Below are 20,920 nucleotides of genomic sequence, written 5' to 3'. Positions count from 1 at the left end.
AGTTATTTTCATTGAAAAAAAAATATTTATAATTTTTTGATGAGTTTTTTTTATATTGAGAAAAACGAAATAAAAATATTATAACCTTATTTTCGATTTAGATTTTTCACGTGCAACATTTTGCGCGGCAACACTAACTTAAAATAGAACTTTATCAAAGACTTACTTTGAGAGAAGTGATGTTGGAATGATTTGGATGTTATAATTAAAATGAGTAAAATGATATATTGTAGATAATCAATAACATTGTAAAAAATTACAATTTATAATTCATTTTATATTTATGATGATTTATATAAATTAACACATCGTTCGCAATTACGTTATTAAAGTTAAAGTTTTATGTTTATCATTTTTTTAAATAAGGAGATCGAAAGAAAATACCATCCAATAGTGCTATAATAAAATATTCCAAAAATTAAAAACATCTTAACACAGCATCGTAACACACTCGACTATTTATTGTGTTACGTTGTAAACGTGTTTGACTTGTAATACATTTTTCGACATAACCTGTCTATATTGAAACGAGTGCTGTAGAGGTCGATAACTATGTATCTACATAGGGTACGTCCTTGTCATGCTTATTTAGAACATCATTTTATTATTTCGTGGGTGTAGTTATCGTATAAATATTGTTAAAAGTGAAAAAAACTCGAAGTAACTGAGGTCTTTTGAAATGTATTCTCGATTCGTTTATCTGTACAAACCCACGTCATGATATCTGCTGTCTCGTCACGTGAGCATTACGTAAGTCACATAATTTATGAAGTTCCGCTGATGATCAACTTATATATAGAATTATAAAGAAATGATAAGTTACCATAAAAAAAAACCCAGTCTGATCATAAAATTCTCCATGTTTTTCGTCTAGCTAAATTTGTGTTCATATATTTAGATCGCGAAACGAATTTAGACTCATTATTTTTGCTCTTCTGATTCAGACAACTGTATTGTGGGGGCCTGTAGCCAGATTAGTTCATTGACATTCGGCGTAGACGACTCGAGGGGATGGTGGGCCGGTGTTCTAACCCTCTTTGTTTACTCATGTTAGAGGGAGACGAAAATAAAACGCCTGCAAATTGTCGCCTGCTTTCGTGGTAGCAGGTGGCAATTATTGGCGTTTAGTCGGTCGGCTGCGTTTGAACTTTTGAAGGTCGAAAAATAAACACTCGTATGGTTTTAAAAAAAATATTTACTAGTAGCGCAGGTTTTGGCCAACGTTAATGAATGCGGTACCATAGTTGTTACGTTCGGTTGAGCTCAAGGTTACACGTGCTGCCAACCGTGCGTGCCACATACCTCGGCTTAGTGATGAGATTAGCAATAGGACAAAAGTAAAATCAAATTACTTTCATTCGTTTAAACATCGGTCTTTTGTACATGTTTTGTATTTATTGGTCTTATTTTAACAATGAACATCACCCGAATACTTTACTTGAGCGTAATATAGTTTCGTTTTAATAAAGAATCGTATATTGTCAGGAAAAAGTTTTTCAATAACGTAAAGAATGATACCGTATCAAAGGAAAACCAAGCGGAAAAATCCGACCGTATCATAAATATAGAGATAATACGAAAAGAATAAGTTCGTTCGGACGAATCAAAAAATAAACATGTCGAATTATTAAGAATATCTGAAAGACATAGTATTATATTTATGACCTTCTTGTGTGTAATGAGGAAATAGACAAAACAATGTAATAAACTGTGTTGGGTACTTAATTTGTGATTTTAAATAACTTCAAATTAGCAAATCTTGTAATTAAACAACTGACACAAGACGTCACACGTAGACATGTCTATTTCCTACTTAAATATGTCTAACATGTAGTTGAATGTATTTGGAAACTAGAATGCTTGCCTTCTAAATAGTGAATGTTGGCATAAAAAAAAATTATTAGCGTCTCTATGTCGCTAATAAAACCATGTGCATTTAATGATAGACGATCACTTATGCAGCAAACAAATAAACCTTCACATGGGTATGTAGGTAGCAAAGTTTTGAACAATAAGTAAGTAGGTAAATTTGTAAAAAAATACAATTAGATATTGCACATTTTTAATACATATCTAATAATAAAAGAAATTAAATAATAAAAACATAAAAAGTCTACTTAAAAGATTAAAATAGGTATAAATGTTTTGTATAACCCATCCCAGAATAACCTCCGGTAAAAACTGGAACCTGGTACATATTCAAAGAAAATTTGCTTCAAAAGTTAGTGTTTTTTTGAGTACATATAATAATAACACTATAATATCAAATGGATTAATACTTCTCACTATGAATATTTTAAATGGTAAATTAATTTTAAGTGTTGCTGTTTTTAGTAAATTCATAATTAATTAACTTATTTTAATGTTAGTTGACCGGATTTGAACTCTTGGGATGTCAGACATTAAATAATTACATTTGTGCTATAGGTAATATAATAAATTTTAAATTTAATATATTTTATTTTAAACAAAATTTGAAATTCTTTATATTTTGAAAGGAAAACAATATTTATTATAAATTGTAGTTATTACAAAATATAAACTATACGTCTTCAATAAAATATTAAAATGATCATACCAATCCTTTGATCTTTAAGATGTTTAAAATATATAATAGGTATGTTATTATCTCTTTCCAACATCCATTGATTGTATCACATGGAAAGAGACAACCAATAATTGAATTGCACGTCTTTAGAAAAGGCTTCGCTAAGGAAACTTCCTAACGCCGAAAGCTTCGGGACGTTGTTATCGAAGTATTATTTTAATATATTTTTATTTTTTTTACTATTTAGTTATTTAGTATGAATAATGGTTTTCATCTAATATTCTTCAAATTTGTGTAGAGTGTACATGCCATAAATATTACTCGTATAATATTAGTAAAATAAAAAGTTTAAAAATATATAGAGATATAAATTATTTTCTAGTCTAAAAAGTCAATACTTAGCATAATTATATAATTGTATATTTTAAGTAAAAAAAATTATATACCTTTTATGGTATTTCTTAATAAATATAAATGTTTTTTTTTTATTTATAAAAGTTTATGTCAATAATACTGTTTAATAGTAATTTTGACTTTATGGAATAAACGCATAAATAAAACAATTGTTACATATACATTTATAATAAAATATATTTTAAATTGGAAAAAAAAATGTTGCTACGTCCCGCAGCTTTCGGTGCTGTTATGAAGAGCCTCCAAGGATTTCGGATAGATGGCGTTACGTTCCACTTAATAGGAAATCTCTACCGTGTGTTTCAAAAAAAAACTTACAAAAAAATAATAATATTTTTTTTTCACTAATTTGTTTTATTTTTAATTCTGTTAAGTACTAAACTAAAGCTTAGAATTTCGCACGCAAAAATAATCTTTTGTATTGTTCCGTCGTGATTCTGTCTTGAATAAATTTGAATACATCATTGTTCTAATTTAGATACAGATAGGCCGCCGGCTAAATACTTGGATCTTTTTTCGCAAAACTGAAATATTTATTAGGTATTCATTGTAATATATTCGCTAAGCTACTCATTGTGGCGAAAATAGTCGACGAACAAAATCGGCACGTTATTTTTGCAATTTATTTTTCTACTATTCCATTAATCCTACCAAAATATATAGAGCATCAGTCTAATTAGTTTTAAAGTATGTAGATATTAATCTCATCACGCTAAACCTAACAAGATAAATAGATAAGCCAGAGTCAAAGAAACATTATTGAAACGTGACGAATCTGGCGCTCTGTGGTGTTCGTGTGACATTAATTGCCTTGTTATTTTATTTTACTCAACGCTTGTACAAATTATGAGGATGTTTCTGGATCAAACGTTGTTGCATAACCGCGGTCGGCTGGGCGTCCCGACGCCATATTTATAGTCACTCACACAGGCTCATCGACGCATGCGTAGTATCATTTTCGTCTTATTTGTTGGTAAACACTAGCAACATTATGTTTGGTCGATAATATCACGTCTCTAGGAAATAATAGGGACAGAATAGGCTAGTCGGAAGGCGTTGTCGAATTCAATTAACACACTTATGCCGTTTCTAATTAGAATTTGCAAGTATCAAGACGGTTTGTGTACCTATATAATTGAATTAATTGATACTTTATTTTGTATAAATATTGATACCGCTTCTATTGAGCTAAGTGTAATTAGATATGCCGGTGCTTATAAGATAAGGAAATTAATATTTTATGGGGTACGATACCGATATAGGGTACATAAGCCGCTTTTAAAGCCAATAATCTTATCTTATTATCTTAAAATATTAGTTATTACAATTTAAAACTGTTTATTGAATCATACAAAAGGATAGATATAGCACTGAATTTTTATACTTTTACCAATATGGGTAGATAGTCCGTAACGCGTGGACCCCGAATTCTTTCACACTTTTTCTACGTATACCACGGGGCAACATTTATTCTTATTAAAATTGTTTCGGGTTAGAAAGACACGATTTCCCGAGGGTTGCCTATCTACAAAGTAGGGTTACATTAAATAAGGGTCAAAAATGCCAAGAATGTATTAATTCCTAACATCCGTAGTGTATACAGGTGAGGTATAATCAAATCATTCGTTTGCCTCTTTTTTTTTTTTTATTAATAGTGTACAATAAGGTCAAATAAAAATAAAATTGACACAGATAAAGTAATTATCTAATTTATAATAAGTAAGTTAATTATTGTCGTATCATTTATATAAAAAACGAACGGAGATAAGAATGAAAAATATAACAACAGCTAAAAAGTGCAATATTATATTCGAATGAAATTACCAAATTTTTTATAAACATTTTTATGAAAACACTTATAATTACTTTGGCATGGAATGTGCTATTCATTAAATATATTAAAGATATACAATTTAAGGATTTTAACTCGTTTTAAATAGTTGATGACAGGTTATTGGATATAAACGTCAAAACATTAGGTAAGTATATCTATTAATAAACAATTTTATTTTTCGTTAATAACCTACCTAGCTATAGATAACAGATACATTAAATGTCAAATGTCAAAATAAATGTCATTCTTTATAAGGTAATAAACACATTTTTTAGTAGACATCTGCTTTCGTGAATAATTATGACATTATTTAGAATATCTACTAACTTATAATATAAGTGTTAAATTAAGCCTTTTTGTAATGATTTTATTCGATATGAAGATTTAAAAAGAAATTCTTGAAATTATCGAAACTTAGTAACTTTTTTAACATAATCTATTTATTCATTAAATAATTCGTATACTATAGGCGTTAGGTACGATTCAAAACAATTTCATGCACATCGCTATCCATAACACGTGGCTATTAAGATAGCAACAGCCAAATGGTTAGATTACTTCACAATTCTAATGAGAAAATCGTGCAGCTCTCATTTATTATGATAAAACACAGCCACAGATAACCCCTCGTGACTTATTGGAGTTGCCATTCAAATTTATTATACATTATCACTGATAATGCATACCTTTTATACTTGTATAGATAATACCTATTTCAATTGAACTTGTATAAATAACAGATACACACACATACACATAAATATATGTAACGACTGTGTTGCAGATACTTCTGTTTTCTTTTGTTTTTGTTGTATAATTTTAATTTATAATTTAATATTAATTTTATCGAAATATTTTACTCGATTTTCTATATCTTTATATAACAGACGGATGAATAGGCTGCCTAATTACTGTCGTATTATCCAAATATACCTAGTACCTACTTCAAACATTTCTTGTACCGTCAATACGCTGCCAACCAGAGTATAACTATACTGTATAGGTATATTCCTATATATTTTTAACCTTGTTGTATTTACCCTGATTTACTTGCCCTTCGAACAATGTTCATTCGCAATCAAATAAATACTGGTATTTTTTTAATGCTAAATAAGAAGATCTTTGTACAAGTAAGTATATCAATTATAACGATTATTGTGCGTCAATCACGTGAAAACTATTGAACGTATCATATCATACCATTCGACGCGGAATTATCCGTAGATATCCGTAAGATACGTAGATTATATCTATTTTTGTTATTTTATTGAGCATTACTCATTTTGTTAATTAATGCCGCAAAGCAAAGCGGGCGAATAAAAGATAGTAAGTACATTATTAATAAAGAAGTTACATAACAATATACGCCTTTTATGTTTTATAGAACTTCATATATTCATATTTACAAGTTTTCTACTTCCAAATATGTCATTTCATTGGATCCAAGAAATTTTGTTACATTTCTATTTGTTTCCGATCGTATCCGATCCATCAGTGAGGGGGTATCTCCATTCCTTAAGGGAGCCTTATAACAAAAGGCTTCGTTGCATTCACATTGATCTGCATGCGAATAACCGAATTTGCGAAGTTCGATATTCGAAAACGATTCTCTGATAGCGTTGATGAGATTTCATTTATCCAATGATATGACTACTGAAGAGCCGTGATGGTCCAGTGGTTAAATGATTTGAATCGTAACCGACGGTTCTGAGTTCAAACCCGGGCAAGAACCATTAAATTTCTTTAGCCTCCTTGAATCAAGTATATATGATTTATATCGACGACTTTAATAGCATATCTATACATTATAATTATATTAATAATTCAAATACTATCTACTCTTTATCACGTTTCTGAATTATTTTATTAAAAGCTTTAAGCATTTAAATAATCTCAATAAAGCGTGAGTTAATTTATTAAATATTCTTATAGGTGTATATTAACTTAAGAACCTTTTCAAACCCGACTATTAAACTCGATATATATCAAAGACTTTACGAACAGTATTAAAAAATATCACAATTTTACATTAAGCCTGCACTTCGATTGGATAAAAACCGGTACGGTTAGGATACAGTCATGTTTATCATAATATTCATTGTAATCTAAATCTTATATCCACGAGCTAGTGATTATTTTTGCGTGCAATAATTTTAATTCCTTATAAGGTATACGTAGTGCTTGAAGTATAAATGTTTATATACTTTTACATGGGTCTAGAAATATATATGGCAGCAAAAATACGTAATAGAAGTATGTAGATACTAGACGAAATGGTTGCAAGTATTTCTTGTAGGAAACCTTTCTAGTAATTAATCTTAGTCTTCAGTTGTTGGCAAGGTTAAACGATTAAATGGATCTGAGTGTTTTGATTTAAGTTGCAGAAGTCAGCGATTTGTATTGTATAAGTTTTCGGACACTCGTTAACTCTAGCGGATCAACGCAGGAATTAAGATTCATAACTTTAATAGGAAAAGGTATTATATGATAGTTTCAAGGGGTAAATATCCCATTGTAAATTATATATATAGATACAAATTAATGAATTTCAGAAATATGGCAAAGTCCGTAATTCATCTAAAGTTTTCCTTTCCTTGAGGCAGGAGTTATTTGATAAATCTTCACTTAAATATATTTTTGTTCGTTTCATAGACCATTTCTAGAAGTTTACATTCCGAAGCACGCTCTCGTTCTCGGCTACCGTCTCGGCTATGTTGAAGGACATAAACGCCGTAGAGAACGCTCGAGTTTTTGAGCAAATATCTCTTAACTAAAATATTAGAGTTAAGAAACCGGCTCGTTATAACAGACCAAGTCTTCTGCTGAACTTTCTCTTTTGAGCGTAAAAAGAACGTAAATTAACTTTTGTACTTCGAGTAAAACATTTACATGAAATCATATTCTTTGAGAATATTTTTTTAAACAAACTTAGAGTTGTATACCAGAGATCTATATAAAATAACATGTAAAAAATTATATCGTAATATAAAATATGAAAAATAATAAAGAATAGATCGATCCATCTTTGTAAATGAATCTTGGAGTTAATTGGTTAGAAAATAAAACGAGATTAATCACACGCCTCGAATATTAAAAAGGCATGAACAGAATAATCTACCGACAATTTTAAAGAGATTACACAAAAACAACTTTGGGGGCATCTGTTCCTCTACGTTCCGTTATCAAATAAACCTAACTTAGTTTTGCTCTTCAAGAACATCTCTCTAGCCTTTATATCGTAGGGATGAAGACCATATTTATATTATACGTTAGCTATCGGGTTGGGAGCTTCAATGTTTGGTCGCGTCAATGTTGTTCTGTTCTTTAAATTAATTAAGGCCTCTTGAGACTGCTCTTGGTCGGTAGTCGAGATTAAACCTATTCGGATCCAATGAAACTGGCAATATCCTACCAATCATCGTTGAACGACCGTTCATTAATTCGGAAATGTATTTAACAATGAGAAATAGCATAAAGAAGTATATTTGTTCAACCGGGGCAAATAATAACTAACATTCCTTTAAATAATATAATTAATTTTTGAGATGGTTAGTTAATATTTTATATATTTATTTATTTGCAAAGTTAAACAGCAGCATTCGATTTGAACAGCTTAACCGTTTTTGAAAGCAATCTTTTAAGCTGTAAATCAGGCTTAAAGCAACATGTAGGTAGTTATTAAGTTCTGTAAGTCAGTGCAGGTATCTTTTATCTGTCATAAAGTTACAATTTTATTACAAATTCATTTACGATACCCGCGCATAAATTGACAGTAATATTTGTTGTTACACAACGTCCAGTCACAAAACGAAATAAGACAATCTTGCTACATACGATAAATACATATCGATACGTTAATTTGATACGTATTATAAAAATTGCGAATTTATTATGTATATGGCATTATCCCCGTACATAAAATGTGTGTTCGTATGTCCAAGTGTCAGGCAGGCGGTCCTGAAACACGCTTATGAGATTAGTATCGAATAATTTTCGTTTCACGCTGTGAGCCTTTTAGCGAAATTTTATACTGCAATGCATTTAAATGCAATATTATAAGATGGCTTTTATTGCATCTTACCTTATAAGATTTCGTTAGTTATGTGCCGAAAACTCACTTTAACCTGAACATTATGGAATAAAAAATATACCTAGTCGGTAAGTTAATAACGTTAAAAATTAGGAGATTAGCTGCGAAAATAAATAAGAAAATATTGATAATTTACGTCAATTGTTACTTGCAAACCTTCCAATATTTAATTATATTAACATGACTCAGAGTGATGAATAATTTCAATATACATTTTAAATGGATACGATATTTACAACCCTTCTATGAACTATTTTTCGAAACAAATATTTTTATATGTTACTTATTTTATCTTTCAAATAGCTCGTCATCGAACACGGCCATTTTGGAGTTGTATTCCATTAGCGATCGAGTTAAAACATGGTGCCGAGTGCACCGAACCCCATTTCAATATTCGATACAAGCGACCAATATCGTAGGATCCCCGAAGTTTCATACATTACTTATTTTATGACAATAATCCTTTTATATGAGAGGGGTGAGGAAGCTCATTTTACAGTGGATATATCGGCGCCCAGCCCTTGAGAGTGGGGACGCAACGGTACCAAGCAAGGGCTTGTCGTCATTCATCATGCATTTTATGGCGAAGGCTTGAAAGCTCACCGATTACATGCAAGTTTTCATCAAGACCTGTTAGCATATTTCGAATTACAATTAATGTATTTAAATGAAATGTCGATATAAATTCAATGTTTGAAATCACAAAATTTAATCAAATAACTATTAGCATTAAAAATATTTTTAAGTTTACAACGTGATGTGCTTTTGATTGAAACAATAATCAATCACTGAGAACATAGACAGTCTAAGTAACTCAGCGTTCATGATAAATAAGTGTTCATTAATATTATGATAATGTAAAAAGATATTTAATGTTTATGATTTAAAAGATAAAATTCGTTGAATACTTTTTTGTCATTCCTAATTACAATGCAAATTAAGCTAAATCATTTGATAAAATTTGGTCGATAAAATATATAAAATTAAATCTCATAATATTAAACTTTCCTCAATTCGGGTTATTTCGCACATCAGCTAACCGTCGATCTGTGAAATTGGACCATTTATAAACTCCGTACTCATTTAGCCATCGTGGAATTTAGTGTTATCAAACTTCCACACTTAATACCGCGACCTTTGAAACGAGAACTTATCTCTTCTGATATCAGAAACGGATTTAATCACGCAAAATTGAAATTGGAACCGTGCGAACCTTCCCACAACGTACATATATGTATTGTAGCCTAAATATTGTCATATATTATTTCGAATCGAAACGCATTGACGCTGACGTGTTCATATTCTTGCATACTAAATTAAACTCAACACATGTGTACTTAAGATCTCGATTAGATTGACATATATAAGCGTGTATTGCCTTTATGAATACATAAGTTCATTGATCCGCTATTTTGGTTAGTAAAGAACCCCTGTTTATTTTTGAAACAGTCTATTTGCATCTTTCCGTAAGTATTATCTAAACACGATTCATTGGTACAAAAAAATGTATACATTTGCATTTAAATTCTGTCCCGCTTTAAATATATGGTAATGGAAATCTGTTCATGTGCGGTAGGTAAAGGCTGTGAGTCATCGTTCGACAAAGAAATGACGTCGGAACGAAAATTTATGTTTGTTATTTTTTATATTGCCACGTTACATTTATTCGTTGATATAATAATAAATGTTATTTATGATATCGTACTCCTACGGGCTCCATTTGGCCCCTGAAAATTGACGAATTCCACTAAGGCAGTGGAATCGACGCTTTATTGTAGCGAAAAGAAAATACGACGAGATAATAACACATGTAATAACAGAATATGTCGTTCTGAGCAACGTGTCACGCCTTGATATGTTACATTTGACACGCCGGTCGACACGTTCCACAAATATTTTGCTTCAGACTCGGCAAATACACGGTAAATAGTATACTCTAGTGGCGTAGAACAAACGCTAGCGCATTACGAGAAAACAAATTGTGCACGTCGATATGAAATTACGTGTCGTTTACACCCATCGCCTTTGTTGTTCGTTCTGTATCACGTTCACGAATTATAGTTAACTTATAATAAAAAAAAATACCCATTTTATACACACACAGATCTCTTGCTAGTTTGTGGAAAATATAACAATATTTTCATTGAAAATTCAAGCTCTTAAAATGTCCTTTCATCGGTTTAATGACTGCAAGCAACTGAACTAACTAAAGGTAAAGAGATTATGAATTACACGTACAAACCATGTCCGCGTCGTCGGGCCACCGCTGTTACCGCAGCAATAAATCAATGATTAGTTATAAAAGAAAGCAATTAAGATCACGTTGGAGACAAAAAGATACATAATCACAATAAGAACAAACCACCTTCACTATTTCACCTGTAATTTTAAACTGATGCCCTCATCGTAGTGTTACAATTGTCGCAATGCGGAAGGGATCGGTGGTTTTTTTGTTTATACTCTATATTTTTATGGTCGCACTAAAAGTGCAAACAAAAAGTAAAAACGGTCTGCAATACAACAATAAACTCTCAATTTCTTTATAAATTTATGACAATGGACACAGACTGAAGAACGGGGTGAGGTGTTTTTTGATACGCCGAAAGAAACAATGGTGACTTACGCAACCTTTGTTAAGATGAAAAATATTAGTTTTAGGAGTCAATTTGCGTTGCATGTGCCAGTCGTTTTTATGAAACAGTGCAATGCTGAGCAAAAACTGTGGGCTTCTGAGTAGTTCGAAAAGCAACGCTTCAATTATATATATCTTTAAGTTAGAGTAATATCGTATTATTTAAACGAAACAAATTTTAAAAAGACAAAGGTTAAAGTAATTTTGTTAAAATATCGATGAACATATAATTTTCATGTAAGTATCGTGCATTTGTTATAAATACTACTAATAATACAAGGTTCATTTTTAACATATTCATTCTGTTTTTTTTTTATTCGTGATTGGATTGTTTTATGTACAAGGACGCATCGCTATTGATATTACCTGCATGTACGGTACCATGAGAACTAGGTATGCTCAATGTTTTTGTGAGAACTCGTGTTTAAACCATTAACGGTTTTCGTGACAACGCATTCTGTTTCAAAAATTTTATTGACGTTCTTTTGTTTATAAATAAACATAATAAGAAAATTCTTATTATGAATCATTCAATCAATCATCACAATCAACACACAACCTAGATTTAATTATGCAATATATTTATATATATATATATATATATATATATATTTAGCATAAATAAATCTAGTTGTGATAACGCTATTTTGAGATATAAGTCAATTATCAAGTATGCAAATAAGTATCGGAAGGTTTCAGTAATTAGAACTCTATTAAGACCTAGGAAAAGGAAAAAGACAGTTATTAAAAACTTTTTTTAAGTATTTAAACAAATAGGAACCTACCTTGAAACTAGAACACAATTTAAGAAAACGTTTGTTAATAAGTAAGATAATTTAAAAATATAATGTATCTACCTATGTCAGGGTATTTTAATATTATTTAAATCTAGATAATATGGTAATATATATGATGTTACCTCAGTAACTCAATCAAAAACACAATAAGAATTTTTTTGACATTAAATTAAATCATACTCATGATTTACGTTAAAATAAAAACCATTCACAAAGTTAAAACTCATTAATTTTATGACGATACAAATAATTTAAAAACAACACAAGTAATTCTGTCTCGAATTAAACTAGGTAGAAGATTTGTATCGTACCGAGTTAAAATAGTTGATTCTTGCATAATAGTTGTTCATTATTATGTTTTTGTGTCTTATCTTAAGACGAATCAAAGATATTTGCATATTTAATTGCAAGTAATTAATAAGAATAAAATGTTTTTACACATGGTTTTGCTTGTGCGAACATTAATAGGAGAAATATTAATTTTAATATGTTCTAGAATTCTTCATATTAGGCTTAATCTATTGTAAATTATCTTGCAATGATCCAGAATATTTGTCTAAAGAGTTTAACCTGCTATCAAAAAGCGGGTTTCTCACGCATTATGCAAACGAACAACTTCAATATTTTACAACATATAATGAATATCATTAAATAATGATCAGGAAATATTTATGTACCTACCGAGAAAGACAGTCCCGTTGCGAATGTATTACACAAATTTATGGAAGATATTATATGATATTTTAACATACATTATGTAGTTATAACTTTTTAATTTGTTTGGATTATACGAATATAGTTAAGCAAAAATATGAAATAGAAAATTGTTGGTAGTATGTTTTTATGAATGACTATTTATCGGTTCACAAAGCTCTTGCTTCCTACCAAATTTCATCAAATTCGGTTTAGTGGATTCATCGTGAAAGAGCAACATACAGACAGACAGTCAGAGTTACTTTCGAATTTATAATATTAGTATAGATAATCTTATGAATACAAATGAATGCTCGTATTCTATATGCATCGTCGTCTATGCCCGTGTTCACGCATCGTTCGTCAGATTGTGTGGAAATATTAAACAGTTGTTTTTTGGCAATTGCAAACGAAAAGTCCTAGTACAATAAAGAGGATAAAAGTTGGCTTCAGCATTTATGTGTAAAATTAGTTTTATTCACTCGTTGATGATTGCAGGGTGATTTAATATATTTTTACTAATCAGTTACCATTGAAATTGATTTTGTCCTTCAACTAGTTACACAACCCGGCTTCGCATGTGTAAGATAAGGGACATAGGTACGCGGTGCACGCCAGTAAGGCTTCCTTTCCAAGCATTATTTAACACTTATGGTCATATTTCAGCCATATTTTACAAAAGCTTAATAAATCATACTTCTAAATGAATAACTCCGTCCGTAAGTCCATTTCGAAGTTTTTTTTTTTTAGCGTCCAAACAGACAGACAAACGCCTTTGTTTTGTAATACGTAGTTTAAAAGTTCGTGACATTGACAATCGAAAAATTGTACGATAATATATTTATAAATATTTCTTTTATATTTTTTAAGCTTTGTAATAAACATTAAGTATAGCCTCTTGTTTGCAAGTAAATGTCTTAGAAATATTGATGAAACCTCAACAACACGCAATATTTTTCTAAATAAATATTCAGTGAACAAGATAAGTTTATCAACCTTTGGTGATACGTCTGTTTCTAAAGAGAATAAGTGCTTTTTATACATCTGAATACCCATAATCATTTACACGCCATACGTCAAGCCCATACAAATGTTTGAATTATTCAATCAAGTTCACTTTTTCTGATATTATTTGATTTATAATCAACAGCTTTGCGCCAACGACGTACATCCTTTACATGAGTACCTGTGTAGAGTATTGCTAACACAATGATAAAATATTGTACATGAATTTTTTATGCAGATTTTTTATTAGTCTCTCGTGTCCTGCCTAAGTAACTAACTCATGCATACCTTTTTATTGTACATATGAAAGTGGAGTATTCTTTTACCAATAAGGTTGTTTGTTCGTTTATGGGACACACTGCTGTATGGCGCAGCAGCAGATAACATATATAGCGTTCAACTGATCAAAATGACAGTCGATATAATGTGTCATGGCAAACTAGTTAAGTTAGCCTTTTAATTAAAAGCCTAGCCATATTACTAAACGGCGCTTTTTAACCAATTACCTGAATGGCAATAGCCATTGCAGCTTCGGTTCATAGAATATGATAATTTTCTTTAGGCTCTCGTGAAAATAAAAATATTGTTGAGTGAAATATTGTGATTAGGTTTTTAAAACGTCATTATTTGGTTAAAAAAAAGAATACATTCAATAAATATTAAGCTTGTTTGTCTTGAATGTCGTTCGGGCCGCTGATTTAACGGCGCCGCTTAGCAAAATAGCTAGGCTATTAATTTAATGACTAATTAAGCTAGTTTGCCTGAGATATGTACATAGGCAAGACAACGTCTGAAGTGTTTTGTTAGCCGTATATATTGGAAGTATCTCAATAGGCATTGAAACTTTATCAGTAGGTATATTGATCGGCCAGCTAGATAATCAGAAAAGTTTTTATATATAACTACAATTGTGGTACCTACATTTTCTTATATAACCTTACCGATAGACACTGAAGGTTAATTACTCAATGTTTTCTTTCTACTTCAGAACTAACCAATCTTATTATACAGCATATTACTGGAAAAGTCTAGTTTACTGACAACAAAAGCGATATCATTACATACGCAAATAAATATAAGGATTAAAGGTTGACGTTGAATATGTAATCGAAATAGGATCTTAATAACTAATCCCTTTACATTATCTATTATTTGTAAATTATACAACTTATAAATGTGGAAATTAGCCATAAAGGAAGTCGGGATTTACCCATAATACGTAAATAAAACAATCATAGACAGCACAAACAAAGCTTAATAAATTTATATCTTTATTCATGATAGTCTTTTTTAAATGAGTCGACAAAAGGTTAAATTTTCACCTAGATAGTGATGAGTACCTAGTAACTATATCGAAACATTTCAACAATACGTTTTTAATTTATTTTATTAAGTTGATAAATTATTTCAATTCTTATTGTCATATGGATAGCACGAATACAATTAGTGAGAAATAATGTGAAAATGTTACTAAGTCGTTTTATCAGAAGTCTCAATGACGTTTAATTATTACAGTACGTAGGATTCTGTAAAACTCATTTCCTATCTCGCTCGTGAAAATTAATAAGTCCGTCTTATGTATATCCATTTAAATTTATAATAATTATTAGACGTATATTATATTAAATATTTAAAGCCGCTATTTCACGATTATATTCCACGATGAGTTTCGATTTCATTGTAACAGAATATATCTATGTTCACACGTTTTTCACAAGTTTAGAAATAGTATATTATAAGCCTATGCGGTCAGAAAATTCACATTATCATGTATTTTGATATGTATCTTTCGTTCAATTTTCGTGAGTAGGAGTTGCGAATATGTACTTAAATAGTGAACTGTAGCAATTATTTTTTTCGACTGTAGACAAACTATTATTATATAGTATTATTTGTAGACTAGTTTCTCGTCCTAACTTCGTCCGGGTGTAACAAGAATTTTATTTACCGATAGAACCGCCATCTACTTGGTCTCACAGAAAACAGCAAGGAACCCACTCAGACAGACATCAAGAATTTTATAAAAATCTAACGTTTTGCAGGAGTTCAGTTACATATTTAGGTACAGAAGATTTATATAAGTATATAAAATAATATACTATTATATTATGAAGAAGTATTCTAATAATCTGAGGGTGGTCACTTAGTAACCCTAATGCTATTTAACTTTCATAGGGTATGTATTATGTTTATATTCCATATTTTTTATTTAGGTATTGCATACTATGTAACGTGCAAGGGAAAAATTTTGGTTTTTGAAATAAAAATGTTATTAGTGCCTTACCTAAATATACTTATAAATGGTCTAAGAAACAATGACTTGGAAATAATTTGAATTAACATAGAATAAATACATAGGTATTCATATAGTTTCTTGTCAAAGTATAATGAGCAACTGTACATTTTAAATGTTCTATTTTTAAACAACGACCATCTCTATTAATATATTTTTTTAAATAACCAATCCATGTGACAAAGAAGTTCATAGTTGTAGTAGCCGTGACGAGGAACTGGCTGCTCGCCAAGCGTCGGTACATCGAAATTTTAATATAGAAACATGGCGGTATTAACGTTACTTCTTACTCTATTTTCGATGCTTAGAGCTCCTTTGTTTTCAACTGAATTCAACAAGCGAGTCTTTTAAAAAAAAGTAACCCCGTTAACGGCTCGTACTGATATAATAATCGTAAAATGCTAGTGTTTAATAATGTTTTACGCTGTATTTAGAAGCTAGTTTGAACTAACAATGTTTTATTTGCGTTTAAGCTATCATTATTTTTTGTATGATCAAATATTTTTGATGATTATGTACCTATAGAATTTATATTTCGTATTATACACATATATTTAGATTATATCACCTATACAAGAACATTATTGTGAATTATATAGTTAACGTCATCTTTCGTGGCGTTACTATGCATATTATGTGTATAATAATATTATTATATTACTCACCTAATATTTGATTAAATAAAACACTAAAAAGTGTGTTAGTGTGTGTATTACCAACACATATGTATCATGGCAACCTAATTCTTTAAAAAACTTTGACTTCTCTTTTGCAAATCGTATAAAGTTTTTACTTTTTAAAATTTGCTACAAAATTTAAATATAAAAATTTACAATTTAAACCGAGAGACGATAAAATCTCAGGGACTTCTCTTTCCTCTTCGATTTAGATCATTAGTTCACCCTTTGTATCGCGCTTTCAATCCCAGAGGCGCTCGTTGGCGAAATGGTTCCTATTTACTTTGGCTCAGCTCGAGCATACGAATTGTTCGTTCCTGACGAGAGACGAGGTGCATTTCCTGCATCCTGCCTTTTACGGTAGCGTCGGCAGAAAAGTTACTGAAATCATTCCTAAAATAAAATATAAATTTTCCTTTACCGATATTGATTCTTACCAAACGTTTTTAAAACAAAAAGTAATTACGTTGCTTATATATTTATATAGATATGTAGGTATCACACATTGATGCAATATTACACATATAACATTTGCTATAGTACATGGCTAAATTTATATTTAGTATTAGATGTATAAAAAAAAAGCGTAACCTATTCTAAAAAAAATATTCTCCTAGGTATTTTTTTCAATTATATATTATATATTATGTATTGAAAGACGTGAGTACATAAGAGGAAGTTTGAAAGTGGCACCGGTAACCGAGAAGCTATCTGGAAACCGGCTGTCTTGGTATGGGCATGTTATGCGGAGGAATGAGGACCATGTTGTGAGAAAGGTTTTGAAAATGGATGTGGATGGATATAGAGGTAGGGGACGACCCAAGAAACGATGGATGGATTGTGTGAAAGACGATATGGTTAGGAAGAATGTTACTTGTGAGATGACGTCCGACAGAGAAGTATGGAAGAAGAAGACATGCTGCTCCGACCCCAAGTAAAATTGGGATAAGGGCAGGAGGATGATGATAGGTATTGAAAGACGTACGAATATTTTTACAACACCATACCTAACGTACAATAATATAAATCCGATACCTATAAGTAGGTATAACTATAATTGTGGATTATTGAATGGGTATCTTTAGGCGAATGGCGATGCATTAACCATTGACTCCTTAGTTTAGTAATTTATATATATTTTACGAGATTAACTGTAAAAAACATATAAAGCGTTATGTAGGTACCTATTAAACCTTAGTCACCTCGCAGCAACTTTAGGTGAAATAAGTTTTCTGCATACATTGAAATATATTACTTGTAAATAGATTGTTAAATTATTGAGCAAGTGTACAAATGTAATTATGTACCACCCTACATTAAATGGTTATTAAAATTTGAAAATATCCTTCATTTATATTCTTACGATAAAGAAATTAAGGAATAACGCGACGACATCTCCTCTCAAATCGAATTATTTTATTTAATTACGTTAACAAATACTCATTTAACGGAGCCTTATTCCAAGAAAAAACTTAACCGCAATCATAAGATCATACGGTTCGAACGAATATGCTATTTGTACTTTATTAGCTATCGTTACAGGAGCACTCAGTGCTTGCAATCTTGGCACCCTATCTTGTAAGATAAAAACGTGTATCGACTCAGCTAAAAATTTTCGACGCAAACAAGAGACCAAAATGAATGTGTAATTTTATAGAGGCGCCGTCCGACACGAAACACATCATGATTCTCCGTCACATAATATTGCAGATTTTATTAATACATTCAAACAGTTTTCGGAAGGTACGTAATGCAGAAACGGTGTTAATATTCGATTTTATGCATTGAACCTCCGATCGGTTGATTAAGAATTAAATACCTTCGAATTCCTTGTGGTATCAGGTTTTTTGGAAAATATGCTTATGTCGGCAGTTATTTATGCGAGGTAATGAGGGTTGGCTCGGATTTCATTTAACTTCTTACGAAAGTAGGTACTAAATGGGAACATCATGTTACAAAGGATTACCCGAAACTTTATATACCTATGTTGGTTTCAACTGATAGTTTACAAATGCCGTAACTTCTGATTAAATATACGTAATTATGAATATGGTTTGATGCTTAGGCTTAATAAGGCTTGAAATTTGACTTACAAATTGTTCCATTTTGTTATAATTAACCATATATTTATTATTTGTTAGGTTTCTGCAAATGATAGAGAAAAATATGCACTTTGCAATTTTCTATCAAAAGCTCCGTGCCCCTTCGAAATATACACCTGAACCCCAAGCGAAAACATAAGATAATAACAAAAATATTTACCTACCGGAGCTCGAAAGAAATAAAAAGATGTCCCTTAATGCGGGCCCAGATGTATTGGACCTATTATTTGTTCCCGGGACGTTACCTTACTAAGGAAATATGGATGCAAATACTACTTTCTCGAGGAAGAACCGTTTCGCTGGTACGATTTGCTCTGCCTTTATCCAATATGTAAATACCTGAGGGAGCGATATATAAAATATAGATAAGTAAATTCAACTTCGAGGTAAAGGTTATCTTAAACTTACATTTGTGAGATATAAGTAGAGTGTATAATCATTTGAAAGTGAGCCTTTAAAGCTTTCCTTACATTCTCATACAAAACTAAATTTGTTTATTGGTAAGCATTATTACAAACGAATTAGAAATGAAAAGTTACGGCGTATCAGATGAGGCATGAGTCAGTCCAGGGCGTACGTTACGGCCTCATATTAAACACGTCACAGATTACGCCACGATCGTAAAATTCGTCCGTCCATTGAGCAAAACAATAAAACGCGATTTGGATCAAACGGTGTCACTAGCCTGACAAGTTCAAGTGTGCTATTAAGTTGCACAACAGGCAATAAACACTTGAAATAAAAACGTAAATATTCACTTGTCGTAAAGGCGGTATCATTTATAATAATAGCGTGTGCACGCAGTTTTATACGACGGTTATTTTTATAGGCATCGGTTGGGTCGTAAAAACAGTAGACTAGAGGCAGACGGGTTTTACGGTGTGAAGCGCTGGTGACGGATCGGCCCAGGTGATGAGGCCCGGTTACGACTTCGGATTGAAACATACTGCACCGCACAATACAAGGACAGCGGGGCGTGCGCTTACGTACCTACATGTGACCTAACGCTGCATGTTTAAACACACGTCACGAACACATTCTGGACACATGAGGCTTCGTTTCTTTAGAAATCTTTATTTTACGTACGTTCTTATTTTGCTTTATACCTTAAGTTATGTAGCTTGTTCTATAATTTTACATAATTTATAATATTTTGTTACAGATTCAAGGATTACGGTTGACAACGCGTGTGCATAAGGTAAGATATTTTTTTAATTATTTAAATTTAAAAAAAGAACATTCGCCATAACCAATTTAACTGATCAGCTACCTTGATAGTGTAAGTCAATCATTGTGAACGTGCTCTGATGCTATTATTGTATACGTACAATGTTAATTATAATCAAAACTCATTAGTTAAGAGAGAAAAAAAAAACATATCAATTTTATTGATTTGTTTTTATTACCATTTTAACCTTATTGTTAAGAAATAAATCTTCATTAAATATAACGAACCTTGTGATATGATAAATTATTAGCAATATACCTAATCTCATACATACAATAAAATTAAAGCTACCATTAAAAAATACCAACATTTACATTACGATACAGCAATAACATTTCAATCAAACAAAATGGTAATTTTTAAATGTAACTGATCGAAGTTATCAATAAAAAAAATATTAAATGGCGTTCGATCGAACGATAGTAATAACAATTATGAAACTATAGTTACACTGTAATAATCGTATAACGTAATTGCTATATTCGGTCAAAACAACGTCGCGTGACGGCAGACTGTAGGTTCGGTGAGTAATAGGAGGTGTATAAAAAGGCTGTTTGCGATTACAAATTGATTCTTTCACAGTACATCCGTTTTTAATTATTTCTAG

General features: G+C 30.9%; 1 long non-coding RNA gene across 1 annotated transcript in view; it reads left to right on the top strand.

Annotated features, from left to right (window-relative positions):
• Positions 1-20,290, top strand: part of LOC135193561 (uncharacterized) — a 44,201-nt gene extending 23,911 nt beyond the window's left edge. Inside the window, exon 3 of the long non-coding RNA XR_010309304.1 lies at positions 20,248-20,290. This is a non-coding gene — a long non-coding RNA (uncharacterized LOC135193561). The remainder of the gene's footprint in view (positions 1-20,247) is intronic.
• Positions 20,291-20,920: the final 630 nt, after the last annotated feature.

This window comes from Vanessa tameamea, chromosome 12, assembly GCF_037043105.1.
Source record: "Vanessa tameamea isolate UH-Manoa-2023 chromosome 12, ilVanTame1 primary haplotype, whole genome shotgun sequence".
Classification (NCBI taxonomy): domain Eukaryota; kingdom Metazoa; phylum Arthropoda; class Insecta; order Lepidoptera; family Nymphalidae; genus Vanessa; species Vanessa tameamea.
The sequence above is the reverse complement of the archived record's forward strand: the minus strand, read 5'-3'. Positions and strand labels throughout refer to the sequence as shown.